The sequence below is a fragment of the Homarus americanus genome, unplaced genomic scaffold, assembly GCF_018991925.1.
Source record: "Homarus americanus isolate GMGI-L3 unplaced genomic scaffold, GMGI_Hamer_2.0 scaffold16894, whole genome shotgun sequence".
Classification (NCBI taxonomy): domain Eukaryota; kingdom Metazoa; phylum Arthropoda; class Malacostraca; order Decapoda; family Nephropidae; genus Homarus; species Homarus americanus.
This window is the reverse complement of record NW_024746541.1, coordinates 572,112-580,587: the sequence shown is the minus strand read 5'-3', so window position 1 is coordinate 580,587 and position 8,476 is coordinate 572,112.

Sequence of the window (8,476 nt, the reverse complement as noted above, 5' to 3'; positions counted from 1 at the left end):
CTTTTCCTCATCCTCCTCTTCCTCCTGCTTCTCTTTTTCTTTTCCTTTTTTTCATTCTTTTTCATTTCCAGTTATATATTGTTATATTAAACATCGGGTTTATATGTAATGTTGATGATTCTAGTGTGCATTAATGTGTATATGTTGTGTTGGTGAGGCTCGGGGCTGCTGTGTTGGTGATGGTCGGGGCTGCTGTGTTGGTGAGGCTCGGGGCTGGTGTGTTGGTGAGACCTCAGGGCTGGTGTGTTGGTGAGACTGGGGCTGCTGTGTTGGTGAGACTGGGGCTGCTGTGCTGGTGAGACCGGGCTGGTGTGTTGGTGAGGCTCGGGGCTGCTGTGTTGGTGAGGCTCGGGGCTGCTGTGTTGGTGAGGCTCGGGGCTGCTGTGTTGGTGAGGCTCGGGGCTGGTGTGTTGGTGAGACTCGGGGCTGCTGTGTTATCTGTGAGGAGAAGAAAAGGAAGTTAGTTTGCTCACGTCAAATTGACCATCAAGTGTATTTAGTGAAGGAAAAAAAAATCACGGTATGAATTGAACTGGCCGGCGTTCACTTGCATGGTTCGGGGCGTTCACATTTGTCAGAGCCGTTCCTACATGTGATCTTTTAGAGCGAGTGAACGTGATAGTCGAGCCTCCCGCCCACAGCTCCGCCACCCTCACCCTTACCGCCCTCAGCTGCTAACACCAGATGGATTTAAATGTGAAATATATTCAATCAAACACAAAATTTCGCCTGTTGTCAAGTACTTCCAAACATCGAGCGTATGTTCTTTGTTCCTTGTGTTTGTTCCCTGTGTGTTTGTTGCTCATGTGTTTGTTTGTGTTTGTTCCTAGTGTGTTTGATCGTATATTTGTTTTTTGTTGTTGCTTGTGTGTTTCTTTGTATTAGTGGTATAATCAGAGAGTGAGAAAATGAGAACACAAAGAGTGAGACAGAGTGAGTGAGAAGAGAGAGAGAAAGACACAAAGAGAGAGAGATAGAGTAAGATAATTGGGTAGAAAGAGTAAAAGACAGAGAAAAGAGAGAGAGAGTGTGTGAGAAAACTGTGACAGAGAAAGTTGAAGCTTCACATTTGAGATCCATAAATAATGATTAATTATTGGAGCGATTCTTCCTCACCAAGTGTGTTAATAATTCTCTCTCTCTCTCTCTCTCTCTCTCTCTCTCTCTCTCTCTCTCTCTCTCCTATACACCTATACTGCCACCATGCCCAACTCAGCCAGCAGTATCTGTACAACACCACCAATTATTGAAACTACAGGCGGTCCACAACGATGCCATGAGATCTGTCACAGGTACACACACACACACACACACACACACACACACACACATACTTTAATAAAATAATGGTTACCCCTCGTGTAGCGAGGATGGCCGACCCAGGGGCCACCTAGCCGTGAATTTGTTTAAGGTGTAGAAGCTGTCGCCAACACAACAACCACACCCTAAGTTAACAAGTTACTTAACCCAGTGTCAAGGAATAGTCCGAGAAGACCGGACAACTCGCCAACTGCACTGGCTAACCATTACCCCAGAATATGATCCGCAAATCGATTAACACCCAGGTCCCCAATTACTGCTGGGTAGACACAGGCAAATGGTGAAAAGAATCTTGCCCATAGTTTCACCTTGCCCGGGATCGAACCCGGGTTCACTCGCTTGCGAGGCGAGAATGCTGACCACACACACACGCACCAGCAAATGTATACCCTGGCAAGAACTCCTACAAAGACTCCCACCAGACAGGACAACAACCATACATGGTTCCCAAAAGTTACCAAACCTCAAGGCGTCTGTCACCACCCCTGATATACACGGTCAGGCAATAGACAACCTCCCGAGACCAGCATCCGCCAGTAGGGGTTACGAACTGAGATCGTAAACACATATATGGTATAGTGTGGTTGTATAGTGTGGTTGTGTAGTGTCAGTAGTTACACCCTGTATATGGTATAGTGTGGTTGTGTAGTGTCAGTACAGTTACACCCCGTATATGGTATAGTGTGGTTGTGTAGTGTCAGTAGTTACACCCTGTATATGGTATAGTGTGGTTGTGTAGTGTCAGTGGCTACAACAAGCAGACAGTGCGTGAGTCCATTACACCATCAGCTGAGGTAGTGGGGCGTCTCTTTCTGCCTCCTTCTACACTCCTTCTATTTGTGAATTATTAACCTTTTTCCTCCTTTTATCTTCCTCCACTCCTCCTCCTCTACACACCCAACCCCTCCTTCACAACCTTCCCCCTCCCCCAATAACCTCCCCCTCCCCAACAACCTCCCCCAATAACCTCACCCTCCTCCACAACCTTCCCTTCCCCCACAGCCTTCCTCCCTAACTAACCATTAAGTAATTCAGAATGTCAGATAGTGGTGTCACGTCTCTAAGATCATCAGCGCCGATGTTAGATTAATATTGGCTGTGTGAAGCATCCCACGCCATTAAACAAGGAGGATCAAGGACCACTGAAGTCGATCAAGGACCACTGAAGGGGTTCAAGGACCACTGAAGGGGATCAAGGACCACTGAAGAGGATCAAGAACCACTGAAGGGGATCAAGGACCACTGAAGAGGATCAAGGACCACTAAAGGGGATCAAGGACCACTAAAGGGGATCAAGGACCACTGACGAGGATCAAGAACCACTGAAGGGGTTCAAGGACCACTGAAGAGGATCAAGGACCACTGACGAGGATCAAGAACCACTGAAGGGGTTCAAGGACCACTGATCAAGGACCACTGGATCAAGGACCACTAAAGGATCAAGGACCACTGACGAGGATCAAGAACCACTGAAAGGGATCAAGGACCACTGAAATCAAGGACCACCTGACCACTGAAGGATCAAGGACCACTGAAGAGGATCAAGAACCACTGAAGGGGTTCAGGACCACTGAAAGGAGACCACTGAAGGATCAAGGACCACTGAAGGTCAAGGACCACTGACGAGGATCAAGGACCACTGACGAGGATCAAGAACCACTGAAGGGGTTCAAGGACCACTGAAGAGGATCAAGAACCACTGAAAGGGATCAAGGACCACTGAAGAGGATCAAGGACCACTGACGAGGATCAAGGACCACTGAAGGGGTTCAGGACCACTGAAGAGGATCAAGGACCACTGAAGAGGATCAAGAACCACTGAAGGGGATCAAGGACCACTGAATAGGATCAAGGACCACTGAAGAGGATCAAGGACCACTGAAGAGGACACAACAACCACTGAAGGGGATCAAGGACCACTGAAGGAGATCAAGGACCACTGAAGGAGATCAAGAGACAACAATGCAGAGTTTGTAATGAACAGATATACTTCAGATGTCTACGTGCCAATCTCTCTCTCTCTCTCTCTCTCTCTCTCTCTCTCTCTCTCTCTTATAATGACTCTTTCTTACCTCCCTCTTTCCCTCCGTACCTCTTACTTTGGGGTAATGATCGACAGAGAAATAATAGATGATAAGGTGTGTGTATGTGTATGTGTGTGTGTGTGTGTGTGTGTGTGTGTGTGTGTGTGTCTGTGTATTCTCCATTATACTGGAAATACTCAACGTCACAATATCCTGACCACTGGGGTCTGATAAACACCCTTTGTGATTTCTACAATGTAATATTTTTGCCTTACCGCTCACAGGATGAAGATGGAGTGCACAATAAACTAGCTGGTCTCTGTGGCAAAATTCAAATTCACACACACACACACACACACACACACACACACAATCTACTACTACTACTACCACTACTATGTTGTCACTTGGAATCGAGTATGACGATCATCCAGCTATGATACAATGATATGAGTTATTAAGGATGTCACCTAGGTTGGTGAGCTCTGAGGTGACTAAACAGACCGATACGCAAGGGCCGTCCTCAGGTGTTGCGCGCGTGGAGGCCTACATCTTGTGCAGGAGGGGCGACGGCAGCATTTTTCTGACGCTGGCGCTTGTCTGCCTCGGTATGCAGTTGGGCTAACTCGAAAGTATTGGCACCTTCTCGTGTGGTGCTCCTCCAAGCGGTACGGTGTGGAGTAATCGTCTCCCAGGTGAGGGGGTCGATTTGGCACTTTTTCAGGTTTGTCTTAAGACTATCCTTATACCTTTTCAATTGCCCGCCGGCGTTACGTTTACTATTCGTTAGGTGACTGTAAAGTAGCTGCTTTGGCAGTCTACTGTCGTCCATGCGGGTAACATGGCCAGTCCAGCATAGTTGTTCATGGATAATGGTAGCCTCGATGCTCCTACAGTTGGTGTCAGCGAGAATACTGGCATTTGTTCTCTTGTCTTCCTAGCGAACTCGGAGTAGGAAATGTAGACTACGTTAATGAAAGTTTTCAAGTGCCTTGAGCTGCCTCCTGTATGTGACCCATGTCTCTCTGCCATATAGCAGGGTGGGGTGGGCCACTGCTCGATATACGAGCAGCTTTGTAGGTAATTTCACTCCCTACAGCTGAAGACACGGGTACAGAGTCTGTCAAAGGCTTGAGATACACATCTGATCCGATGCTAAATTTCTTCAATGATGTCCTGGTGGTGGACAGGTGGGAGCCGAGATACTGAAAGTGGGTAACATTAGAGAGGGTAGGACCGTTAAGCTGGATGGATGGTGGAGGTGTGGCTGAACCAAGGGCAGGCTGAAAGAGAATCTGAGTCTTAGGTACATTCACCTCAAGACCGAAGTGTGCATACGCAACTGCGCAGGTTTTCAGGATCTCCTGGAGGTCGCGTTCAGTGTAAGAAACAAGGGTGAGGTCGTCTGCATACTGAAGTTCAGCATTGGAAGCTGCCGACATCTTTGTGCCTGTCTGTAGTCGTCTTATGTTGAAAAGATCCTTCATCCAGTACTGGATGTCCACCCCGCCGGCTAAATTGGCACTGGCACGAGTAAGGAAGGCAGCCAAGAAAATGTAAAAAAAGAGTTGGTGCCAGTACACATCCTTGTATTACCCCGGTTTGGATGGGGAAGAACTCAGACTGGGTGACATTGTGCAGGACATTGCCGGTCATGCCATCGTGGAGTTGCCTCACAATGGCGATGAATTTTCGTGGGCAGCCAAACCAGCTGAGGGTCCACCAGAGGGCTTCCCTGTTGACCGAGTTGAAGGCCTTAGTTAGGTCAACAAAGGCCATGTTCAAGTCACGATGATGTTCTCTGCACTTTTCCTGTATCTGGCGGACAGTAGAGATCATGTCATTGGCGTCACGTGTTGCCACACACTCACACACACTCACACACACACACACACACACAACACACACACAACACACACACACACATGCTCTGGGCTGACTGTACAATGAAATAGTAACAGGTTCCCAGGGCCTTTAGCTCGTCAAGCGTAAGAGACTTGGACGAACACCGCTACACCTCCATCATGTTCTTCAATTTCAGATGGACGCGACTCTGAGGCGGACGGTCGAGCGGCGACACAATCATAAACCATTAATATTGGATTTATTTCTCAGTGCTCTCTCTCTCTCTCTCTCTCTCTCTCTCTCTCTCTCTCTCTCTCTCTCTCTCTCTCTCTGTAACGGGAAGAAAATGACAGTGGTTGACAGGATGACAGAGATGGTCGGTGACTGAATATGTGACAAGAGTGAAAAGAGTGACAGTGAGTGACAGATGGACAGCTACTGTAAGAAGTGGTAGTGTCGGATTGACAGTGAGTGACAGAGAAGGACAGTGTACAACAGAGTAGCAGAGAGTGACATTGAGTGACAGACAGTGACAGTGACTGAAGAAGGGACAGAGAATGACAATGCGTGATAGAGACGGACACTGAATAAGTGACAGTGAGCGTCAGAGTGACAGTGAGTGACAGTGAGTGACAAGGAGTAACAGTGAGTTAGAGAGAGTGACAGAGTGAAGGGGAGTGACAGTGAGTGACAGTGAGTGACAAGGAGTAACAGTGAGTTAGAGAGAGTGACAGAGTGAAGGGGAGTGACAGTGAGTAACAGTGAGTGACAGTGAGTGACAGTGAGTGACAAGGAGTAACAGTGAGTTAGAGAGAGTGACAGAGTGAAGGGGAGTGACAGTGAGTAACAGTGACATATATATTATAAGGCCGCCGTCCTCACTAAATGGAATCATAAATACATAAGCAGTAGTTTGGTTCAGTAGAAGGCAGAGGCAGAGTATATTAATACCCAGCATGAATACTAGAGTGAGATATTACCTCTCTCTCTCTCTCTCTCTCTCTCTCTCTCTCTCTCTCTCTCTCTCGTCGAAGAATGAAATAGTCACATCATAATGTCTGCCCTTGGAGGCATCAGGAACACACACAATACGATCTCTTAATTACAATGAAAATAATGACTAGAAAACGAAAATATTATTATTATTATTATTATTATTATTATTATTATTATTATTATTATTATTATTATTATTATTATTATTATTAACAATAGTAATAATAATAATTATAAACATGATCAGTTGAGGAAAGTTAATCAAGGTCAGTGCATAGAACTGTTCCCCCTCTTGACCTCACACCCCTCACCCTCCCTCACCCTCCCTCATCCTCCCTCACCCTCCTCACCCTCCCTCACCCTCCCTCACCCCCCAACACGCCGGAAGCCCTGTATAAGATGGGACGGTGATAGAACCAGCGACAATGACCGGAGATGTGGATGACGGTGGTGGAGAAGAGGAAGAGAAGAGAGAGAGAGAGAGAGAGAGAGAGAGAGAGAGAGAGAGAGAGAGAGAGAGAGAGAGAGAGAGAGAGAGAGAGAGAGAGAGGGGAGAGAGAGAGAGAGAGAGAGAGAGAGAGAGACGGAGAAGAATAGGTCTTGGTAGAAAGTTGATTCCACAGATAAGTGATATTTTCGTCTCTGTTCTAATACACTGTGTGTGTGTGTGTGTGTGTGTGTGTGTGTGTGTGTGTAAATGATAATAATTATAATAATAATAATAATAATAATCATAATAATAATAATAATAATAAACGGTTTATTAATAGAGTTGCAGCCGGTGGCTGAAAATATACAGACTTACATTTGATTTGGACATAATGATATAATATGCATTGAATACATTTACAGGGCTGTGCAGTACATAAATCAGGAGTTGTTTATTATTTTAACAATAGATGGGATGGTGCTGTTCTTATATCTATCGGTGCGGGCTCTTATGGGCTGAATTTTGTTGTAGTGGCGGACTGCGCGAGGTGGGCGGGGGGCTGCAGGTGGCAGGAGGTGGCGATGACGAGAGTGGTGCATTAATTGGCTGCCAAACCTTTCCAGTGCTTGGTGGTGGAGGTCACTGAGGGATGGCATTTCCAGGGTGGAGAGAGCGTTGGTGTAGCCGGAATATTCTGCGCCGAGCATGATTCTGCAGGCCCTTTTCTGTACCTTCTCTACCTGACGTTGTTGGGTGGCGTTGAGAGAAGACGACCAGGCTGGTGACGCATACGTTAATTTGGGGAGAATAAAGGCGTTGTAGATGGTCCTCAGCTCTGGCGTGGGTGTCCCAAGTGACCTGAGTCTTCGTAGCATGTAGAGACGGTACGAGGTTGCCTTGACTGTGTTATTTACATGGGCCTTCCAGTCAAGTTTGTGGTCTATAGTTACACCCAGGAGGTTGGCAGACTGCACCAGCTGGAGAGGATGGGCACCCACTGTGACTGCTGAGGCTTGCACTGGAGTGGTGGCGGTATTGATGTGCATGACTACGGTTTTGGTGTGGTTGATGGTGACCTTGTTCTCCGTAGTCCATGCATATAGCCTGTCCAGGGTCCCTTGTAGCGATGAGTAGTCTGGTGCGGTGTTGTCCACTGAAACCCCCACAGTGCAGTCATCCACGTACTTCCACCTGTGAGGAGTGTCCGATAGAGCGTGTGTGTGTGTGTGTGTGTGTGTGTGTGTGTGTGTGCGCGGAGTGCTGTAAGTTGTGAATGAGTGTATGTCTCTCCCGCTGTTCATAAGTCTTACACTGAAAATTTAACTTAACAACCTTTGAGAATCCATCTTTGTGTGGTAGCTTAAGTGAGTCAGTTAGATACGTTCTGACATCACCAGTTAGGAGAAAAATTTAACTTGGCAACGTTCAACAGTTCATTTCTACTCTGGACTATTAGTACTGTACACAGTACTGCCTGCCACACTGTGTGTACTGCCTGCCACACTGTGTGTACCGCCTGCCACACTGTGCCCCTCCTTATGCTATGACCACCACCAGCCACTCAATAAGATATAAAACTCAACTGGTTTATAAAATATTTATTACACAATAAATCATTTATCACATAAATTCAATTAATACACTATAACACGTGGTCATATAATACACCAGGTGTTATTAATACACTATAACACGTGGTCATATAATACACCAGGTGTTATTAATACACTATAACACGTGGTCATATAATACACCAGGTGTTGCTAATACACTATAACACGTTCTAGCAAGAGCCTCAACACCAGCGTGTGAAGGCAGGACCTGTGTGTGAAGGCAGGACCAGTGTGTGAAGGCAGGACCT